Source organism: Somniosus microcephalus, chromosome 3 (genome assembly GCF_052327205.1).
Source record: "Somniosus microcephalus isolate GS21.2 chromosome 3, FLI_Smic_1.0, whole genome shotgun sequence".
NCBI classification, from domain to species: Eukaryota; Metazoa; Chordata; class Chondrichthyes; order Squaliformes; family Somniosidae; genus Somniosus; species Somniosus microcephalus.
In genome coordinates, this window is record NC_140989.1 from 170,522,398 (window position 1) to 170,545,431 (window position 23,034).

Below are 23,034 nucleotides of genomic sequence, written 5' to 3' on the forward strand. Positions count from 1 at the left end.
TAATGTGCATGTTAAAGTGTTAATTGTTATTTGAATATTATGGGTACTGCTAATCTAAAAGGGGAGGAATTGTAGTGTATGTACCTTTAAGAGAGAACTACTTTTACAGCTCCTGTATACTGTAGTACCAGCAGTGACCACCCCTGTATATAAGCCTTGAGCATGCCTCTGTACTGCCTGTCTTGAGACTACCCTACTCCAGTAAACACCTGTTGATTGTTAAGTTACAACCTCCGTGTAGTTATTGGAAAACATCATACTCTAAGAATCACGGATCCAACAACTTTAATGTCCTATCTATAGTGGGGTGCCCAAAACTGTACACAATACTCTAACCATTGCCTTGTACAATCCACAAAAGATTCATTTAGAAGCAGGATTGGTCTGATATAAAATATAAATTAACATGAACCAAAACTGTGAACATTCATTATTTAGAAAACCAATTTATTGAATGAAATTATTGCTGGCATGCTTTAAAAAAATGACTAACAAAATCAAGGTTGAAAGGAATTTCCCATCTCTGTTATGATTTATTATCTTTCTCTTAAACCAAAAGAATCATGTAATTGTTCCACATTGTTGGTCCCATTTTCTCCTCCGAGTTATGATGAATTAAAGCCCTGTTCTAGGAGGTAGTGGGTATATGACTAGGATTTGGTGATGACCCCATCACATGGAGTTATCCTCCATCTGTGTCTAATCTCGCTCTAACTGTGAGTGTGTTTCTCTCTCTCGCCCTGTTTCTCCCTGTCATACACACAAGTACTCTGGAGTGAACATGCTGAGATTCGTGAAAGCATTGGTGTGAGTGTAAAGTGAGCATTCCTGCCTCATTTGCAAGCTGCCTTTATTTGTTAGCATTAATGAATAGAGGAAAATCGACCTGATTGTGTGTGTGTCTGTCTGTCTCTGTGTGTCTCTTACATGATGTCAGTACTGTATGTCTCTGCAGGGTCTCCTGGGTAAATAGGAATTTTTGCAATTGCCATCGAGCTATTTAACAGAAAAAGTGCACACTCCACAGCTGCCTTAATGATCCTTGACATATGTGCAACAACAACAATAACTTGCATTTATATAGCACCTTTAACGCACTTCACAAGAGTGTAATCAAAGAAGGTGACATTAGGTCAGGTGGCCAAAAGCTTGGGCAGATAGGAGTGTCCTAAAGGAGGAGTGAGAGAGAGAGAGAGGCAGAGAGGTTTAGGGAGGGAATTCCAGAGCATAGGGCCTAGCCAGCTGAAGGCACGGCCGCCAATGGTGAGGCAAAGGAAGTAGTGGATGCACAAGAGGCTAGAGTTGAAAGAACTCAGAGTTCTCAGAGGGTTGTAGGGCTGCAGGAGGTTACAGAGATATGGAGGGGCGAGCCTATGGAGGGATTTGAATACGAGGATGAGCGTTCAGGGACTGAGTGCCAATGTAGGTCAGTGAGCACAGGGAGTGTCGGGTAAACGGAACTAAAGTGACTCAAAAGCTGGTTGAGAAGCATTAAAGGATCTTTATCACATATGCTTTGTAATTGGCCAATATTTTGTCATTTCCATGAACCAAAATCTTTTTCTCAGGAATCACACATCTCAAAAACATGCATTCCCTTGATTTTCAAAAGCGGTTTGTTAATTTATAATCAGCTGGGTGCAATCCAAGTCTTCAGATAACAAAACAATTGTCCTGTTTACCGATTCAAAACTTTTCTTTAAAGATCTATTATTCATCTTCATACCAGCTCCCAAATCAGTTCAAAAGCAACAGATGGCCTGGTAGCTCATGTGGGCACCTGCTTGACTCAATCAGAAGTGTGTGAGTGGAGGAGTCCCAGTACTGCCTGTCATTTGAACTCACTTGTTTCACTTGGCCGATTTTAATCAGCTCCACGTGCCTGCTGCAATCAATGGACTACCAGGCGAGACAAGGCATTCCACCTCACTGGGGGCAGAGGAGTGGGAGGAAAAACAAAATCATCCATCTGCCCCTTCCTTAAATCAGCAGCTCCTGGTGTCTGACTGTAGCAGCCCACTGATAGTACTCATCGAGGGCTCCAACTATCCCATCCTAGCGCAGAAACAAAATGCATGATGGGAGGTGGTTTCCAGGAGGGAGCCATTGAATCTAAATGTTAAACTCGGGCTCACCTGCCTATATATTGGTGTACTTGAGATGGCCTACAAATGGAAATATAGATTACTGTCAATGAAATGCAAATGAGGACAGGAATCACTGGAATGAAAGCAGCACTAGAGTAAAAAGAACAGAAAATGGGGTCGATATTCCTGACCCTTTGCCCCTGGGGTGCACAGAAGGTCAGGAAAAAGAAATCAGGACCATTTCACTGAAACATAGAAACATAGAAGATAAGAGCAGGAGTAGGCTATTCGGCCCCTCGAGCCCGCTCCGCCATTTAATGAGATCATGGCTGATCAAGCAAATTCAGTACCCTGTCCCTGCTTTCTCCCAATATCCCTTGAACCCTTTAGCCTCAAGAAATATATCCAACTCCTTCTTGAATATATTTAATGAATTGGCCTCAACTGCCCTGTGTGGCAGAGAATTCCACAGGTTCACCACTCTCTGGGTGAAGAAATTCCTCCTCATCTCAGTCCTAAATGGCTTACCCCTTATCCTTAGACTGTGACGCCTGGTTCTGGACTCCTCCGCCATTGGGAACATCCTTCCTGCATCTAGTCTGTCTAATCCTGTTAAAATGTTATAAGTTTCAATGAGATCCCCTCTCATTCTTCTAAACTCTAGCGAATATAAGCCTAATCGACCCAATCTCTCCTCATACATCATTCCTGCCATCCCAGGTATCAGTCTGGTGAATCTTCGCTGCACTCTCTCCATGGCAAGAACATCCTTCCTCAGATAAGGCAACCACAACTGCACACAATACTCAAGGTGTGGTCTCACCAAGGCCCTGTACAACTGCAGCAAGACATCCTTGCTCCTGTACTCGAATCCTCTCGTTATGAAGGCCAACATACCATTTGCCTTCTTAACCGCCTGCTGCACCTACATGCTTACCTTCAGCGACTGGTGCACAAGGACACCCAGGTCTCGTTGCACTTCCCCTTTTCCCAATCTATTGCCATTCAGATAATAATCTGTCTTCCTGTTTTTGCCACCGAAGTGGATAACCTCGCATTTTTCCACATTGGGCAGATGCATGGCAAATGCAGTATAATCATCCAACCTGTCCAAATCATACTGGAGTTTCTCTGCATCCTCCTCACAGCACACACGCCCACCCAGCTTTGTGTCATCTGCAAACTTGGAGATATGACATCTAGTTCCCTCGTCTAGATCATTTATATATATTGTGAATAGCTGGGGTCCTAGCACCGATCCCTGCGGTACCACACTAGTCACTGCCTGCCACTCGGATAAAGACCCATTTATTCCAACTCTTTGTTTCCTGTCTGCCAACCAGTTCTCTATCCAAGTCAGTACCTTACCCCCAATCCCATGTGCTTTAACTTTACATGCTAATCTCTTATGCGGGACCTTATCGAAAGCCTTTTGAAAGTCCAAATACACCACATCCACTGCTTCTCCCTTATCTATTCTACCAGTTACATCCTCAAAAAATTCCAGTAGATTAGTCAAGCACGATTTACCTTTTGTAAATCCATGTTGACTTTGTCCGATCCTGTCACTGTTTTCCAAGTGCTCTGCTATTACATCTTTTATAATGGACTCTAGCACTTTCCCCACTACCGGTCTATAATTCCGTTTTCTCTCTACCACCTTTTTTGAATAGTGGGGTTACATTAGCTACCCTCCAATCCATGGGAAATGTTCCAGAGTCTATATAATTTTGGAAGATGACCAGCAATGCATCTACTATTTCTAGGGCCACTTCCTTAAGTACCCTAGGATGTATATTATCAGACCCTGGGGATTTATCGGCCTTCAATCCCATCAATTTCCCTAACACCATTTCCCTACAAATACTGATTTCATTCAGTTCCTCCCTCCCATTAGACCCTATGTTCCCCGACATCTCTTGGAGGTTCCTCCTTTGTGAAGACAGAACCAACGTATATATTTAATTGGTCTGCCATTTCTTTGTTCCCCTTTATAAATTCCCCTGATTCTGACTGCAAGGGACCTACGCTTGACTTCACCAATCTTTTTCTCTTCACATATCTCTCATACTCTATTTTCCCCCTCTTAATTAATCACTTTGTCCTCCTTTGCTGAATCCTACGCTGCTCCCAATCCTCAGGTTTGCTGCTTTTTCTGGCCAATTTATATGTCCTCTTCTTGGATCTTAAGCTATCCCTAATTTCCCTTGTTAGCCATGGTTGAGTCACCTTTTTTGTTTTATTTTTATGCCAAACAGGGATGAACAAATTCTATAGTTCATCCATGCGATCTTTAAATGTTTGCTATTGCCTATCCACCGTCAACCCTTTAAGTAACATTCCCCAATCCATCCTAGCCAACTCGCGCCTCATACCATCGTAGTTTCCTTTATTTAAATTCAGGACCCTAGTCTCTGAGTCAAATACTTCACTCTCCATCTTAATGAAGAATTCGATCATATTATGATCGCTCCGTCCCAAGGGGCCTCGCACAACAAGATTGCTAATTAATCCTTTCTCATTACATAATACCCAGTCTAAGATGGCCTGATCTCTAGTTGGTTCCTTGACATATTGGTCCAGGAAACCACCCCGTATACACTCTAGGAATTCCTCCTCCACAGTATTGTTACTAATTTGGTTAGCTCAATCTATATGTAGATTAAAGTCACACTTGATAACTGCAGTGCCCTTATTGCACGCGTCTCTAATTTCCCATTGAATGCCATCCCCAACCGCAGCATTACTGTTTGGGGGTCTGCATACAACTTCCACTAACGTTTTCTGCCCCTTGGTATTTCTCAGCTCTACCCATACAGATTCCACATCATCAGAGCTAATATCCTTCCTTACTATTGTGTTAATCTCCTCTTTAACCAGCAATGCTACCCCACCTCCTTTTCCTTTTTTCCTGTCCTTCCTGAATCCCAATTATACCATATCTGTTTTCATCTATTTACGCAGCAAATTCATCCACCTTATTACGAATGCTCCTCGCATTAAGACACAAAGGCCTAGAAATTGGGTATAGCCCCGCTTGAGGCGTTAGAACTGGCGCTGCGCAAAGTTTATAGCCAGATGAAACTTATCGCTGCCTGGCGAGATATTGGGTTGCATGGCCCCCAAAGGGGATTGAGGCGCTAACTCAGACATTGCACGGGGCTCCTAAGGCGCAAAAGTTCAGGCGCTACCCAATATCGGAGCGGACGGGCGCAGCGCAGGTGATCTCAATTACCGGAGACCACGAGACTTCCAGGCGCCAGCCGGCTCTTAAAGGGGTGGGTCAGTCAGCCTGAGCTGCTACACTCAATGCCCTGTAGGCCTCAGAATCGGCGCTCGCCCTTCTCTGGCGCAAGAAATTTGGTGAGGATGGAAAAGGTGAGACAGAGAGCAGAGCGCTTCAGCACTGAGGCTCTGGACCAGTTGGTGTCTGCAGTTGAGCGCCGTCGAGATGTTCTGTATCCTGACAATGGCAAGAGGCTGAATCAAAAGGCTTACCGGCGATCTTGGAGGGAGGTTTCTCAGAGGGTCAACTCCAACAGCATGGCGACCAGGACCCCTGTTCAGTGCAGGAAGAAATTCAACGACCTCACTCGGGTCGTTAGGGTGAGTGTTGGTTATGCAAACTTCTGATTCCCTCCATCTGCACCTAACTTCAAGGACCCTGTTGCCATGATGCCCCAATGGCCATCTGTCAGCAAGCACCCATGGCCCTTTCTGGGCACACACATGGACATTTCACTCAAGGCCACATGTAAGGGCCCTTGCACCATGGGGGGCATGAGATGATCTCTCAAGGCATCATGTAAGGGCTCTTGCACCATGGGGGGCATGAGATGATCTCTCAAGGCATCATGTAAGGGCTCTTGCACCATGGGGGGCATGAGATGATCTCTCAAGGCATCATGTAAGGGCTCTTGCACCATGGGGGGCATGAGATGATCTTTCAAGGCATCATGTAAGGGCTCTTGCACCATGGGGGGCATGAGATGATCTCTCAAGGCATCATGTTACAGACCTTCCCCTTCTTTCCCCTGCAGTCCAAGCTGGCGACGATGCGAAAGGAGCAGCGTCGAACCGGTGGTGGACCGCCACAAGTGGTCACTCTCACGGATCTCGAGGAGAGAGTGCACCAGATTCTTGGAGGACGTCTGTCTGGTCCTGTTACCACTGCAGCTGCCGACCCCATTCTCGACAGCGAGGGTAAGGCTCTCACCTTTTGCAGCTGTCTCCTTCCACTTGGTCCCCCCGCCAGCATGCTTCCTCAGTGTGCCGCAATCTGCCATGCCTTTCCGCCAACCTGTCCTTTTGCTAAAGCCACTCTTCCACCTCCCTGCTTTCAGATGATGCATCACCAACTGAGGCTCCACGCCCTGAAGCTGCCAGTGCCAGTGCCTCCGGAGGCGAGGATCAGGAGGAAGCCGGACCATCCGTTCCAATCTCAGGGGAGCATACACATGTACAGACTGGGGATAGTAGTTCCCTGGAGGGGAGGGGAGGGGGCTCTGAGGATCAGGCAGTTGCCGGACCAAGCGGCATGCAGCAACGCAAGGGGGGTAGGCAAGTTCGGCCACCGTCTCCCCGGAGGGAAAGGCAGGTAGTGATGACTGCTGCACAGAGTGCAGAGGAGGTGCGTCGCCTGGCTGAAATGAGCACCCAGGCCCGGCTCAGGCACACTGAGCTGATGGCTGCAGTGGGGAGGATGCCTCAGTCAATAGATACACTGGCAAAGAGTGTGTTGGACTTCGGGGCAACAATGGAGAGGACTCTCCAGGGCTTCGGGGCAACAATGGAGAGGTCTGTTGAGGGCTTTGGGCCAACAATGGAGAGGACTGTCCAGGGCTTCGAGGCCGCTATGGAAAGGACTGTTCAGGGCTTCGGACAATCCCTGGAAAGGCCTGTGCAGGGCTTGTCCGAGGCAGTGGAGCGGTCAGCACCGGCCTTGTCCGAAGCAATGGAAAGAACTGTCAAGGGCTTCTCCGAAGCACTGGCACCTGGCTCACAGGCCCTCACTGCTGCCACGCAGTCACTTGCCGGCCTCGTCCACACCCAGATTGAGGCAACGCGAACTCTCACTGCAGCCACCCTATCTGCATCAGCTAGGATCACCCCGGGCCCTTCCAGTCCCATACAAGGCCAGGAATCAGTGGAGCATGCGATTGTGGTGGATGAGCCGAGCCGGTCCCCTCAGAGAGCCAGTGTGTCGTCCGACAATGGTGCAGATGTCCTCTCTCGGCAGGTGACCATTCCACATGCCAGTGCTGGCACGTCTGCAGTGCAGCTGCCACCACCTGCAGGGCACACTGCTTCCAGCCATGCTCAGATCAAGCATCCTGCGTCCGCACCCTCCAAGCCCAGAGGTCGGCCAGGCCGTCCCTCAGGGGCTTCTGTGCTTCCAGACAGTCAGCAGGCGTCCCCCAGGCTTCACCCCGCCACTGGGGTTCAATTACGTAGGAGCAGCAGGGAGGGAAGGGGCCGAGCGCGAAAGAGAAGTCGTTCTCCATCAAGGGGCCAGCAGTAGAGGGAGGTGCTGAGACGTTTCTTTGGCCAAAATCAAGGAGACCCTCACCTGTTGGAATTGTTGGAAATAGTTTGTTTAGTTTGGCGGCTTTGCCGAAGAGTTAACTGTTATTTTGTTAGTTATGGTTTCTGTTGACATGACGTTGTTTTGCTGTAATGAAAGACTTTTGTGACAATAAAGAGAAGTTTAAATGTGCTATGGTGTACGTGACTCATTACAGTGATGCTGGCCTTCAGAGGCTTTCAAACATCCAAAGTGCGCAGCAGTTAAGACACTCATCATTCCGCCAGAGGGGCCTCGATACGAGTCCTCATGAGCCTGTGACGGATGGCCCTTCCACTTTCAGGAGCCCTTCCATCTTCCTCCTCCTCCTCCTCCTCCTCCTCGTCCGCATGCTCCTCCTCCTCCTCCTCCTCCGCCTGCTTCTCCAGGGTCAGAGGGAAGGTGATGAATTGACGCCTTGACCAGCTGTAACTTGCCGGATGCAGCAGTGGACTGCAACCTGAGAGATATTCGCGATGTCCCCAATGGCTCACTGAAAGGATCCGTTGCCATAAAAATTGAGGCCAACAGTCAGTTTAGCGGCCACCGACAGAGAGGTCATGCACCGTAGACGCGGCTGCAGATCCTCAGCAAGCAGGTGGCACAGCTCAGTAACAACGTCCATCCCGAATCAGAGCCTTCGCACACACTGCTCCTCCGACATGTCAAGGTATGACACCTGCTGCCTAAAGACCCTCGCAGCATGCCCTCGGATTGGCCGACCTCCATTGCCCCTCCTCCTTCTGGCCAATACCGGCCCTCTCTCCCGCCGTCTCTCTGCCCCTTCATAGTGTTCGGCCATGAGGCCGTGGCCCTCCAAAGCATCTCCCATTCCGATGCCAGTTGGTCAAAAGGCTGTTAGGTCTAGTGCTCCAACTGCTCCAGACAGGTTTGAGGGTCCCAAGTACTCTAATGCTAAATTCCAAAAACTCTGCTCCACAGTAGCTCACCAACTCTCTCCACCAACGATCGCAATGAACAGGCCAAGTGGCTGAAGCTTCTGTACTAGAGCTGTCCCCTTTAAATAGCGCCATCCGACTCCGAGAAGGGCCTGCTAACGCTCCTTCGAACTGTCACTAATAGCGCTAGGCGTAAAGGCTCCGGGCGCCACCCAATATCCGCTCAGGCGCCCCTAAAAGGCGTTGCACAATGAAATGACATCATGATCTGCTTGCGCTCGCGGGCGCGCACAAACACTTAGCGCAGGCGTTAAATGTATAGTCAATATGGGAGTTGTCGCTATCTTCATTGCGCCCGCCCCAACATTAGGTAACGCCCCAATTCTCGGTCTCTTTAGGCGCTAACCGCTGGCGCAAACAACTGAATTTCTAGGCCAAAGCCTTCAGGCTTGATTTTTTAACACTCTTAGTCCTTTTAGAATTATTATGTACTGTGGCCATGTTTGAATTACACCCTTGATTTCTCTGCCTTCCACTTTTGCTTTTCTCTTTCCTGTCTTTTGTTTCTATCCTTGCTTCCCTTTCCCCTGTCTCCCTGCACAGGTTCCCAACCCCCTGCCATTTTAGTTTAAATGCTCCCCAACAGCACTAGCAAACACTCCCCCCAGGACATAGGTTCCAGTCCCGCCCAGATGCAAGCTGTCCAGTTTGTACTGGTCCCACCTCCCCCAGAACCGGTTCCAATGTCCCAGGAATTTGAATCCCTCCCCCTTGCACCATTCCTCTAGCCACATATTCATCTGAAATATCCTTCTATTTCTACTCTGACTAGCACGTGGCACTGGTAGCAATCCTGAGATTATTACCTTTGAGATCCTATTTATTAACTTACCTCCGAACTCCCTATATTCAGCTTTTAGGACCTCGTCCCGTTTTTTACCTATATCATTGGTACCTATATGCACCACGACAACTGGCTGTTCACCCTCCTTTATGTTGCTCCGGGATTTCCATCACAGAGATATTATTGAGGCAGGAGAGGGCATTCCCAACCTCCCACCTCATTTTCCTGTGTCACTTTAGTGTCAGCTGTGGCTCAGTGGTAGCATCTCGCGTTAGAAGGTTGTGGGTTCAAATACCACTCCAGAGACTTGAGCCTATAATCTAAGCTAACACTCCAGTGCAGTACTAAGAGAGTGCTGCACTGCTGGAGGTGCCGTCTTTCAGATGAGGCGTTAAACCAAAGTCCCATCTGCCCTCTCAAGTGGACATAAAAGATCTCAAAGAAGACCAGGGGAGTTCTCTTCGTGAACTGGCCAATATTTATCCCTCAACCAACATCGTTATATCTGGTCATTATCTCATTGCTGTTTGTGGGAGCTTGCTGTGTGCAATTTTATTGCTGCATTTCCTACATTACAACAGTGACTGCACTTCAAAAATACTTCATTGGCTGTAAAGCACTTCTGGGATGCCGTGAAAGGCGCTGTATAAATGCAAGTTTTTTCATCCCTAATAAGGCATTTTGCCATAGTAGTATTCCAATTTATAGCCCAGGTAGGAAATGTCAACATTCCCCAATTAAGTATCCATTTGAGAATCTGAGCCAGTGTTGTCCCCTTAAAACCATCAAACTTCCAAAATACATTGGGGCCAATTTTCTATGTCTACTCTACTCTGCACCCAAGGTGCACTGTGACAGTCTAGGCCCAGGAATGCAGCTATTTTCTGGCCAGCACCATTAACTCCCCTGCTCTTCTTCAAAATAGTGCCGTGGGATCTATTACGTCCACCTGAGATGGGGCCTCGGTTTAACGTCTCATGCGAAAGATTGCACATCCGACAGTGCAGCACTCCCTCAGTACTACATTAAAGTATCAGCCTACATTACGTGCTCACGTCTCTGGAGTGGAACTCAATACTACCGACCGAGTCACGGCTGACAGCGGAGGGTGAAAGAGGAATTGGAAGGGCAGCCAAACCCTATGGCTCTGTAGATAAATGCACCATATGGTACAGTACTGTGAAGAAGACTAAAAAAATGTTCCCAGTTTCATCCCCAGTTGCATCAAGTGATTTCGCTTGGATACCGTGAAAACTCACAATGGCCTAGAAATTCAGTATAGCCACTTTTGGGGCGGTAAAGTCGGGCGGGCGCTAAAGTTTGCGCCCGCCGGAAAGTGGAGGCCACTTCGCCGATATTCAGTAGCTTTGGCCAAGGAGTTTGCTCGAGCGCTAAAACTGGCGTTGCACCCCTATCTTTAGGTGCTAAGCCGGCGGTGCAGACTGATACCGCCGAGGCCGGGCGCAGTGCAGGTGCGGTCATGTTTCGATTGACAGCAGACACCCTGGCGCCGGCCAGCTCTTAAAGGGGGAAGGGTCGACTTGGTCTGCTGCCACGCCCTGGATACTGCAGCCCTCCAGCTAGGCCTAAACACTGCTGCTGGAGAGAAATAGCACCAGCAACGATGCAGAGGGCCCGTGAGCGAGCGCAGCGCTTCTCTGCCCATGATTTGAAGGTGCTGCTTAGGGGTTTGGAGAAGAGAAGAGATATCTTGTGCCCGGACAGTGGCAAGAAGGCTCCCAAGAGGCTGTACAGGAGAGCCTGGAGGGAAATCGCCCAGAGGGTCACAGCCAACAGCGATGTCCCCAGGACTGGTGACCAATGCCAGAAAAAGTTTAACGACCTCACTCGGTTGGTCAGGGTGAGTACCCTTTCCATTGTCCTCCTCATCCTCGCATGTGCACCTCACATTATGGGCAAAGGGACCTCAAAGGCCTAATGGCCAGCCCTCCTCCAGCAGCTATGGCACTGGCATGAACATCAATAGCACTTTCTGCACTTTACACACTGGCCAAGCTATTCGACCATGGGAGGCAGTGCACACAACAACAGGGCACCACACTGTACTTAGAGGCCGTCCTTTCTCTTGCAGGCCAAGCTGGCCCAGAATCTGAAGAGCCGGACTGTCACCGGGGGAGGCCGTGCCCAGTTCCAGGAGCTCAGTGACCTGGAGGAGCGCGTGGGTCGACTCATGGGTGCCCGGGTGATTGGCCCCGTTGCAATTGGAGATGCCGACCCTGTGCTGGGCCCCAATGGTAAGGACATGAGCATTTAGACCTCTCTCGTTCCCCTTGCGCTTCAGATCTACATCCTTTGCCACTGTCCGACCAATGCGCATAATGCCACCACTCATGCCTCCCTCGCTGACGCCCTGTCCTCACTCTAAAGCTACTCTTGTGCCTTCCTGCTTTCAGCTGGTGAGGAGGAGGTACCTGAGGCTGCGAGTGTCAGTCCCTCGGAAGAGGAGGACGATGAGGAGCAAGAGGAAGGCGGCACATCGGGGGAACCCTCATCCGCGCCAGGGGATGGCAATGGAGGGGACACGTCTTGCCTGGAGGAGAGCCAGGGGGAAGTGTTGCAGGGGGGTGTAGCTCCTGTGCCCAGTGGCGTCCAGCCACGCGGGAAGGGTCGGGCAGCACGGCTGCCTTCTCCCCAGAGGGGGGAAGTGTTGCAGGGGAGTGTAGCTCCTGTGCCCAGTGGCATCCTGCCACACGGGAAGGGTCGGCCAGCTCGGCGGCCTTCTCCCCAGAGGGGGGAAGTGTTGCAGGGGAGTGCAGTTGCTGGGCCCAGTGGCGTCCAGCCACGCGGGTAGTGTCGGGCAGCTCGGCGGCCTTCTCCCCAGAGGGAGAGTCCGGCCTCCAGTCCGGAGACGGTCCTCGCCCAGGAGGTGCGCCTCCTTGATCAAATGTCCACGGACTCGGATCGTCGGCACACCGAGTTCATGGGGGTTGTGGGATGGTTGCCTGAGGCCATTGAGTCCCTGGCTCATAGTGTGGCCGATTTCGGGGCCTCACAGGCCAGGGGTTTAGAAGAACTCGTGGCAGCACAGGCCAGGGGTCACGAACAATTCGGGGCAGCACAGGCCAGGGGTCACGAAGAATTCAGGGCATCACAGGACGCGAGTCGGGCCGATTTCAGGGCAGCACAGGCAGCGAGTGCAGAGTTGATGAGTGGTGCCGTGCAGTCACTGGCTGGTCTGATGCGGGCACAGACCAGGGCAGTACGGGCCCTCACTGCTGCCACACTCGCTGTGTCACGCACGCATCGCCAGGGCACCCGCCGCGCTGCTGCAGCACAGCGGTCTGGGCTTCACCAGATTGCTGCGCTTGCTGCAGTGCCAGCCCGGCCGACTGCCAGTGTCTCTGGCGACCAGCGAGCGCCTGGCATCAGCCAGCTTGCCCCCATTGCTGCAGCCGCCACTGCCACTCCCCCAGCAAAGCTGCGACGAGCTGCTGGAGAGACTGATGCTGCCCAGCCACAGCTGCAGCAGTCAGCAGCCGGCCCCTCCAGGGCCGGAGCTCGTCTAGGCCGACCCCCAAGGGCATCTGCCGTCACGCATTGTGCCCCTCAGGAGCCTTCCCCCAGCCTTGCAACATCCACAGGGCCCAGGTTGAGGCGGAGCAGCAGGTCGGCCAGGGGCCGGAAAAGCCTGGACAAGGACTCGCCCTCTCGGCACACAAAGTAGAGTGTGTTGCCAAATGTTTTTTTATATGGGGGTGTTTGTGTTCTCTATGGGGGGGGTTTATTTTGGTAAGGCCGAAGATGAAGGCAAATGTTTTTTTATATGGGGGTGTTTGTGTTCTCTATGGGGGGGTTTGTCTTGGTAAGGCCGAGGATGAAGGCCATTTGGATGGACAAGTTTTGTTATTCCTCCCCAGGTTGTGGGAGTGAGATATGTTTTTGACTGTTTTTTGGGGGTCTTGTCTGTTTTTGGGTTTCATGTGGGAAGGGCCCTGAGTTTGTTCAATAAAGCTTTTTATTTATTCAGCTTGTCCATGTGTGATGTTTCAAGTGGTTGTTGCGTTAACCGGCTGAGGGCTTGCGGAGCGGCTGCATTCAGGTGCGTTCATTGCCACAAGCCATTCCCTGACAGGGGGCCTAGAAGTGTCGTTCAATAAGCCGCCGACGGACGGCCCTTGGACCTTGTGGCTCCCTCCTGGGCTGGTACTCCTCCTCCTCCTCCTCCTCCTCCTCATGGTCCTCCTGCTCGTCCTCCTGAGGTGGTGGTCCAACGTGAGGTGGCAGTGCCTGAGTCCTGCGGATAGCCAGGTTGTGCAGCATGCAGCAAACGATGACGAACTGGGAGACTCTATCCGGCGAATACTGTAGAGATCCGCCGGAACGATCCAGGCAGCAGAACCGTTGCTTGAGGACGCCAATCGTTTGCTCTATGATGTTCCTTGTGGCTTGATGGCTTTCGTTGTATGCCTCCTCAGCAGGGGTCCTGGGCGCGCGGAGCGGGGTCATGAGCCATGTACACAAAGGATAGCCTTTGTCCCCGATAAGCCATCCTCTTGGGGGAGGCTGTGCCTGGAACATGTCAGCCACAGTAGTCTGGCGCAGGATAAATGCATCGTGGCTGCTTCCTGGAAAGCGGGCATTGACAGCTAGGATGCGCTGCCTGTGGTCACACACCAGCTGTACATTGAGGGAATGGTAGCCCTTCCGGTTGCGGTAATCCTTGGCATTGTCGATAGGTGCCCGCATAGCCACATGCGTGCAGTCAATGGCGCCCTGCACCATGGGGAAGTCGGCGATCCTCGCAAATCCGACTGCACGCTGCTCCTGCCTCTCTAGGGTCATGGGGAAGGAGATGAATTGGTGTCTCCTTGCAAAAGGGGCATCGGTGACCTGCCGGATGCAGCGATGCATGGCGAACTGGGAGATGTTCGCTATGTCCCCAGCAGCGGCTTGGAAGGAGCCGCTTGCATAAAAGTTCAGAGCCACCGTGACCTTCACTTCCACCGACAGAGACGTCCTGCACATCAGCTGTGGACGCAGATCTCTGTGAAGCAGCTGGCAGATCTCTGCAACCACCTCCCTTCTGAAGCGCAGCCTCTTAACACACTGCGCGGCAGTCATGGTGAGATAGGACACCTGCTGGCGGTATTCCCTGAGTGGGTAAGGCCTACGTTGCCGACGCCTGATGGCCCCTCTGCGTCTAGGCATGGCTGCCCCTCTCACACAGCGTCTGCGAGCCCTTCGCACATAATGCTGGAACTGAGGGTTGGAACCCCATGCAGCCCCCATAATATACTTGCAAACAGTGAAATCACAATGAGACAAATTTGCAAGCTCTGGCCAGAAGCCAAAAATACCTCTCCTATGTTGGCCCAATTCAGTAAGGTCTCTTCCTTGGCCTCTGTCCAGAAATCCGTAGCACTAAAGTCATTGCAGCAAAATGGCTGGCCTTTATAGTTCAGTCTAAGTGCCCTTTAATTAGCACTCCCCGAGGCCCGCAGGGCCTCTGCTGCGTTCCACTTCACAGTTCTTAACAGCGCCACGCCCACATTGGGCGGGCGCCACTGAAGATCCGGTTTGGGGTGCACAAACGGCGTTGCACGACAAAATGACGTCATAAGCTACGCGCGCAGCTGAGTACGCGCAAACACTTTGCGCCGGCGCTAAATGTCAACTGAAGTTGGGTGTAGGCGCAGATCGGTCTGCGCCCGGGCGCTAAGTGCCTAGCGCTCGAAATCTACCCCTCTTATGGCGCTAACGGCTGGCGAACGCAACTGAATTTCTAGGCCAATGGGTCTGGGCTACAAGAACACTTCTATGCTTTCTCCAGAAACACCAATCAGAGGAAATCTTCACCAACACAATTCTGGTGCATAGTTCTTTTCTCGTTACCGGCAAATTATCCATAATATCAACCACAGACTTGCACAACCACCACACGTTCAAGCACAGTAAATTTGAAGCCATAATTCTTGATGCTCCTGGCTGATACTGCAGGCAGTGACCTAGTCCTGTGCGTACTTGGCTTTTTGTAATCAGCTTTGCCCCACTTTCGTTCTAAGCTGATCGGAATAGATTTTGAATAAAATCTTATTATTATAATAAACAACGGCAAAATCGAAACTGGCTTAAATAAAAGAAACATATCGGTCCTGCAATATCGAGCGAGGGTTGAAAATTCAGGCGGTGAAATGGCAGACAAAGGGAGACCTCACCGATGACCAGAACCAGCCTCGTTGTGCTGTCCAAATTATGCTTACTCTCATAATGCAACCAAATGCAGAGCAACGGACCTGGGTGAGGAGCGAGCAGCGAGGCGGCAGTTAAAAGCGACGGATTCAGTGAGGCCCGACCAGAGCGACGGACCTGGCTGAGGAGCGAGCAGCGAGGCGGCAGTTAAAAGCGGCGGATTCAGCGAGGCCCATCCAGAGCGACGGACCTAGGTGAGGAGCGAGCAGCGAGGCGGCAGTTAAAAGCGGCGGATTCAGCGAGGCCCGACCAGAGCGACGGACCTGGGTGAGGAGCGAGAGGTGGGAGAGAGAGGTAAAAAGTAATAAAAGTGTGATGTCACCAGGAAGCAGGTAAGTGATTGGTTGGTGAGTATTTCTCTATTTTTAAACTTTAACTCTGTGGTTCATAGTTGCTAACATCTCTCTGGTGTAGCGGGGACTGTTGGTAAACCATTTAACTGCAGTGTAATTAGTGGGATTGATTGATTTAATTTAAATTCAATTAATTTATGTTCAATTCAATTAATATATGATTACAGACTTGGACCCATCCTCTTTCAGAGCATTCACAGTCAAACCACAAACAACACTGTCAGATCACAGCCAAATTACTATGTTTCTCAAAAAGACAGAAACAAACAACATAGAAACACAACCCAGTAAACTGTACAACACCAAAAAATCGTACAGATGGGCCAAAAATGACACGGAAAAATACCAGAAAACAATTAGCAATGCATCAACTCAAGCTCTCTTAGACACCTTTCTGGATAACATATACACTCACAATAAAGAAGGCGTAAACCGGGCAGTTAGTAAACTAAACAATATTTTTGATAATTTGGCAACAAATGCAAACTTGAAAGCTCGCAAGAACAAACCCAAAACAAAAAACTATGAAAAATGGTTTGACCATGATTGCCATAACATGAGGAAAAAACTTAGAAAACTATCAAACCAAAAACACAGACATCCAGAAAACGAGGAATTACGCCTTACTTATTGTCAGACGCTAACACAATACAAAAACACACTCAGGACCAAAAAAGAGCAATTTATTAAGAATACACTCAGCTCCATGGAGGAATCCATTGAGTCGAATTGTTTCTGGGACAACTTGAAAACACTACACAAAAAACAACACGACGATTTGTCCATTCAAAATGGGGACACATGGGTAAACCACTTTGAAAAATTATACCAGAAAAACACACTAAGACCAGAGCAACACCAAATACGCAAAAAACTGGAAAAGCTTGAAATGGCCATAAAAGATAACCAAAACCCGCTAGACGCCATAATAACAGAAAAGGAACTTCTTGAAAAACTCAAGGACCTGCGACCAGGAAAAGCTTGCGGGACAAACGGCATACTAAACGAGATGATTAAACACGCAGACGACAAACTGAAACTGGCTATCCTAAAACTCTTCAACTTGGTTCTGAGTGTCGGTTATTTCCCTGACATCTGGAACAAAGGACTCATAACACCCATATACAAAAGTGGGGACAAAATCGACCCAAACAACTATCGAGGCATCTGTGTAAACAGTAACCTGGGGAAGGTATTCTGTAGCATCATAAACAAAAGACTTATAAACTTCCTTGAAGAGCACAATGTCTTGAGTAAAAGCCAAATTGGATTCCTGCCAAACTATAGAACATCCGATCATATCTTCACCCTACAGACCCTAATTGACAAACACGTTCACCATAACAAAAGCAAAATCTACGCATGCTTTGTAGATTTCCAGAAGGCTTTCGACTCCATCTGGCATGACGGTTTATTCCTGAAACTTATCGAAAGCGGGGTAGGAGGGAAAACATATGATGTAATTAAATCAATGTATACAAACAATAAATGTGCAGTTAAAATTGGAGACAAACAAACAAAATACTTCCCACAGGGGCGGGGGGTGACGCAGGGCTCGCCAATCTCACCGACACTCTTTAATATTTACATTAATGGATTGGCAAAACTACTTGAACAATCTACAGCACCCAGCCTCACCCTATATGAATCCAAGGTTAAATTCCTCCTCTATGCCGACGACCTGGTTCTGCTGTCACCAACTAAGGAGGGTCTACAGCAGAACCTGGACCTGCTGGAGTCGTACTGCCAGACTTGGGCCCTGACAATAAATCCCCAAAAAACCAAAGTCCTTGTGTTCCAGCAAAGATCCAAACAACATGGACCCACAATAAATTTCACAGTAGGAACAACCAAAATTGAACAAACCACTCACTACACATACTTGGGCTTAAAAATCAGTTCTACGGGAAACTTCAAACTGGCTGTGAATGAACCGAAAGAGAAAGCAAGAAGGGCTTTCTATGCCATCAAAAAATCAATCCAAATAGAAATCCCAATTAGCATTTGGCTCAAAATTTTCAAATCAGTAATTGAACCAATTGCACTCTATGGCAGTGAGGTCTGGGGACCACTAACACAACAAGATTTTGCAAAATGGGACAAACACCCAATTGAGATCCTACATGCGGAATTCTGTAAAAGTATCCTCCGGACTCAAAGGAAAACAGTAAACAACGCATGCAGGGCAGAACTAGGCCAATACCCATTAATAATCACTATCCAAAAAAGAGCCACCAAATTTTGGAATCACCTACAAATGAGCAACCCCCAATGCTATCACTACGACGCCCTGAAATGCCAAGAGCTGACCATAAAGAAGAATACCCTCAGTCAACTAGTCCTGGGACTCAATAAAGTAACTAATAACAATACTAACAATAACCAGTCCCAGGACAGTGACAGGGTAACACAAAGAATTCGACCCAACACAATCGTCGCTAAGCAAAAGGAAAAATATCTGTCATATTGGGCAGAAACAACAAAAACCCAAAGCAAACTCAATTGCTACTTGGCCCTAAACAGACAATACAACATAGCTGATTACCTGACCATGGTAAAGGATAACAAACTGAGAAGAACCTTGACAAGGTACAGACTTAGCGAACATAGCCTAGCGATCGAAAAAGGCAGACACAGGCAGACCAGGCTGCCAAGAGAAGACAGGATATGCTCTCACTGCAGTCAGGGAGTAGTTGAGACAGAGATGCACTTCCTCACAGCCTGTGGAAAATATCAGGGCATCAGAGAGAATTTCTACCAAAAATTCTCACAAATATGCCCTGAATTCAGAAATCTGACTGACAACCAAAAACTCCCATTCCTACTGGGGGAGGAGAGAAGCTGTGTAACACTGGCGGCACACTATGTTACAGCTTGCCATGAACAGAGGGACAACCAGTAAACTAAGACAAGAGTATATATAAACAAGGCGAATGTATATTTATAAACTCAGGGATATACCTGTTTATACACTGTATGAATGGAACCGCGTTTATGTGTTCAACCATAAATGTATTTTGATGCTTTGGCAACATAAGATGTACCTTATTATGCCAATAAAGCGATTTGTATTGTATTGTATTGTAATTAAAGGGTAAGTCATGGCAGGACAGCCCGGCCACGTGGTATGCTCCTCCTGCGATATGTGGGAACTCAGGGACACTTCCTGTGTCCCTGACAACTACATGTGCAGGAAGTGCATCCAGCTGCAGCTACTGACAGACTGCACTGCAGCGCTGGAGCTGCAATTGGATGCATACTGGAGCATCCACGATGCTCGGGGCATCGTGAATAGCACGTTTACAGAGTTGGACACACCACAGGTAGAGGTTGGACAGGAAGAAAGGTAATGGGTGACCAACAGGCAGAGTACTAGGTGCAGGCAGGTAGTGCAGGGGTCCCCTGTGGTCATCCCCCTCTCAAACAGATACACCACTTTGAGTGCTGTTGTGGGGGATGGCTTATCAGAGGAAAGCAGCAGCAGCCAACTTCCTGGCACCAGGGATGGCTCTGCTGCACAGCATGGGAGGAAAAAGAGGGGTAGAGCTATAGTAATAGGGGATTCTATTGTAAGGGGAATAGATAGGCGTTTCTGCGGTCGCAAACGAGACTCCAGGATGGTGTGTTGCCTCCCTGGTGCAAAGGTCAAGGATGTCTCAGAGCGGCTGCAGAACATCTTGGAAGGGGAGGATGAACAACCAGTTGTCGTGGTGCATATAGGCACCAACGATATAGGTAAAAAGTGGGATGAGGTCCTAAAAGCGGAATATAGGGAGTTAGGAGGTAAATTAAAAAATAGGACCTCAAAGGTAGTAATCTCAGGATTGCTACCAGTGCCACGTGCTAGTCAGAGTAGAACTAGAAGGCTATTTCAGATGAATATGTGGCTAGAGGAATGGTGCAACAGGGAGGGATTCAAGTTCCTGGGACATTGGAACTGGTTCTGGGGGAGGTGGGACAAGTTCAAACCGGACGGTTTGCACCTGGGCAGGGCTGGAGCCGATGTCCTAGGGGGAGTGTTTGCTAGTGCTCTGGGGGAGGGTTTAAACTAAACATAGAAACATAGAAGGTAGGAGCAGGAGTAGGCCATTCGGCCCTTCGAGCCTGCTCCGCCATTCAACAAGATCATGGCTGATCATCCAAACCCTAGCACCCGGTCCCTACACCGACAGCGATCCCACCCAAGCCCTATCCCCGTAACCCCACGTATTTAATCCCCCCTAACACTAAGGGTCAATTTTAATCATGGCCAATCAACCTAACCCACACATCTTTGGATGGGGGTTGGGAACCTGAGCAGGGAGACAGAGGAAAGGGAAACAGGGATAAAAGAAAAAGATAGGAAGGAGAAAAAAAACAGTGGCAGTCAGAGAAATCAACGGTTTAAATCAAACGTGGCCACAGTAAATAATAATTCTAATAGGTCTAAGAACGTTAAAAAAACAAGCCTGAAGGCTTTGGCCTAGAAATTCAGTGGGCGCGCCAGCCGTTAGCGCCTTAGGAGGTGTAGATTTCGAGCGCTAGGCGCTTAGCGCCCGGGCGCAGCGCGATCTGCGCCTCGCCCCAACTTCAGTACACATTTAGCGCCGGCGCAAAGTCTTAGCGCGCGCCCTGTTGCGCGCGCAGATCATGACGTCATTTCGTCGTGCAATGCCCTTTGTGCGCCCCGAACCGGAACTTCACTCGCGCCGGCCCATTGTGCGCTGGGCGACCCTAACGACTGTGAAGTGGAACGGTACACAGCCGATGCGGGCCGCGGGGAGCACACATTAAAGGGCCCTCCTGTACTAGAAATGGTACGGCTGGCTGGCTGGCTGACGAGGAGGAGGAGGAGGAGGAGGAGTAGGAGGAGGAGGAGGAGACTGGTGTGCCGGGAACACATAACAAACTGATGGAGCGAAACCCTCCCCAAAACCACAAATATACCAGTGTCGGCCTTTCAAAAAAGCAAATCCACTCTCCCCCTTTAAGAGCTCACCGGAGCCAGAGTGTCTGCCGTCAATCAGCAGCTCGCCGCACCTGCCCTGCGCCCAACTTCCGGTTTAGCGCCCCGGCCCGCCGGCTTAGCGCCTAAAGAGAGGCGTGCAGCGCCAGTTTTAGCGCTCAAGCAAACTCTTAGGGCGAAGCTAATGAATATCGGAGAAGTGGCCTCGGTTTTGCGCCAGGCGCAAACTTTAGCGGCCGCCCGACTTTACCGCCCCAAAAGTGGCTACAATGAATTTCTAGGCCTTTGTGTCTTAATGCGAGGAGCATTCGTAATAAGGTGCATGAATTGGCTGCGCAAATAGAGGTAAACGAATATGATTTGGTTGGGATTACGGAAACATGGCTCAAGGATGGCCAAGGCTGGGAACTCAACATCCAGGGGTATTCGATATTCAGGAAAGACAGGCAAAAAGGAAAGGGAGGTGGGGCAGCATTACTGGTTAAAGAAGGGATTAACACAATTGTAAGGAAGGATATTAGCTCTGATGATGTGGAATCTGTATGGGTAGAATTGAGAAATACTAAGGGGCAGAAAACGTTAGTGGGAGTGGTATATAGACCTCCAAACAGTAAGGCGGAGGTTAGGGATGGCATTAAAAGGGAAATTAGAGACGCGTGCAATAAGGACACAGCCGTCATCATGGGTGACTTTAATCTACATATAGATTGGGCTAACCAAATTAGTAACAATACTGTGGAGGAGGAATTCCTGGAGTGTTTACGGGATGGTTTCCTGGACCAATATGTCGAGGAACCAACCAGAGATCAGGCCATCTTAGACTGGGTATTATGTAACGAGAAAGGATTAATTAGCAATCTTGTTGTACGAGGCCCTTTGTGTCGGAGCGATCATAATATGATCGAATTCTTCATTAAGATGGAGAATGAAGTAGTTGACTCAGAGACTAGGGTCCTAAATTTAAATAAAGGAAACTACGATGGTCTGAGGAGCGAGTTGGGTAGGATTGATTGGGGAATGTCATTCAAAGGGTTGACGGTGGATAGGCAATGGCAAACATTCAAAGACCGAATGGATGAACTACAGAATTTGTTCATCCCAGTTTGGCATAAAAATAAAACAAAAAAGGTGACTCAACCGTGGCTAACAAGGGAAATTAGGGATAGCATAAGATCCAAGGAGAGGACATATAAATTGGCCAGAAAAAGCAATAATCCTGAGGATTGGGAGCAGTTTAGGATTCAACAAAGGAGGACAAAGGGATTAATTAAGAAGGGGAAAATAGAATATGAGAGTAAGCTTTCAGGGAACATAAAAACTGATTGTAAAAGCTTTTATATATATGTGAAGAGAAAAAGATTGGTGAAGTCAAGCGTAGGTCCCTTGCAGTCAGAATCAGGGGAATTTATCATGGGGAACAAAGAAATGGCAGACCAACTAAATACATATTTTGGTTCTGTCTTCACAAAGGAGGACACAAATAACCTCCCAGAGATGCCGGGGAACATAGGGTCTGATGAAAAGGTGGAACTGAAAGAAGTCAGTATTTGTAGGGAAATAGTGTTAGGAAAATTGATGGGACTGAAGGCTGATAAATCCCCAGGGCCTGATAATCTACATCCTAGGGTACTTAAAGAAGTGGCCCTAGAAATAGTAGATGCATTGCTGGTCATCTTCCAGAGCTCGATAGACTCTGGAACAGTACCCATGGATTGGAGGGTAGCTAATGTTACCCCACCATTCAAAAAAGGTGGTGGAGAAAAAGCGGGGAATTATAGACTGGTAAGCCTGACATCGGTAGTGGGGAAAATCCTAGAGTCCATTATAAAAGATGTAATAGCAGAGCACTTGGAAAGCAGTGACAGGATCGGACAAAGTTAACATGGATTTACAAAAGGTAAATCATGCTTGACTAATCTACTGGAATTTTTTGAGGATGTAACTGGTAAAATAGATAAGGGAGAACCGGTGGATGTGGTGTATTTGGACTTTCAGAAGGTTTTTGATAAGGTCCCGCAGAAGAGATTAGCATGCAAAATTAAGGCACATGGGATTGGGGGCAAGGTATTGACTTGGATGGAGAACTGGTTGGCGGATAGAAAGCAAAGAGTTGGAATAAACGGGTCATTTTCC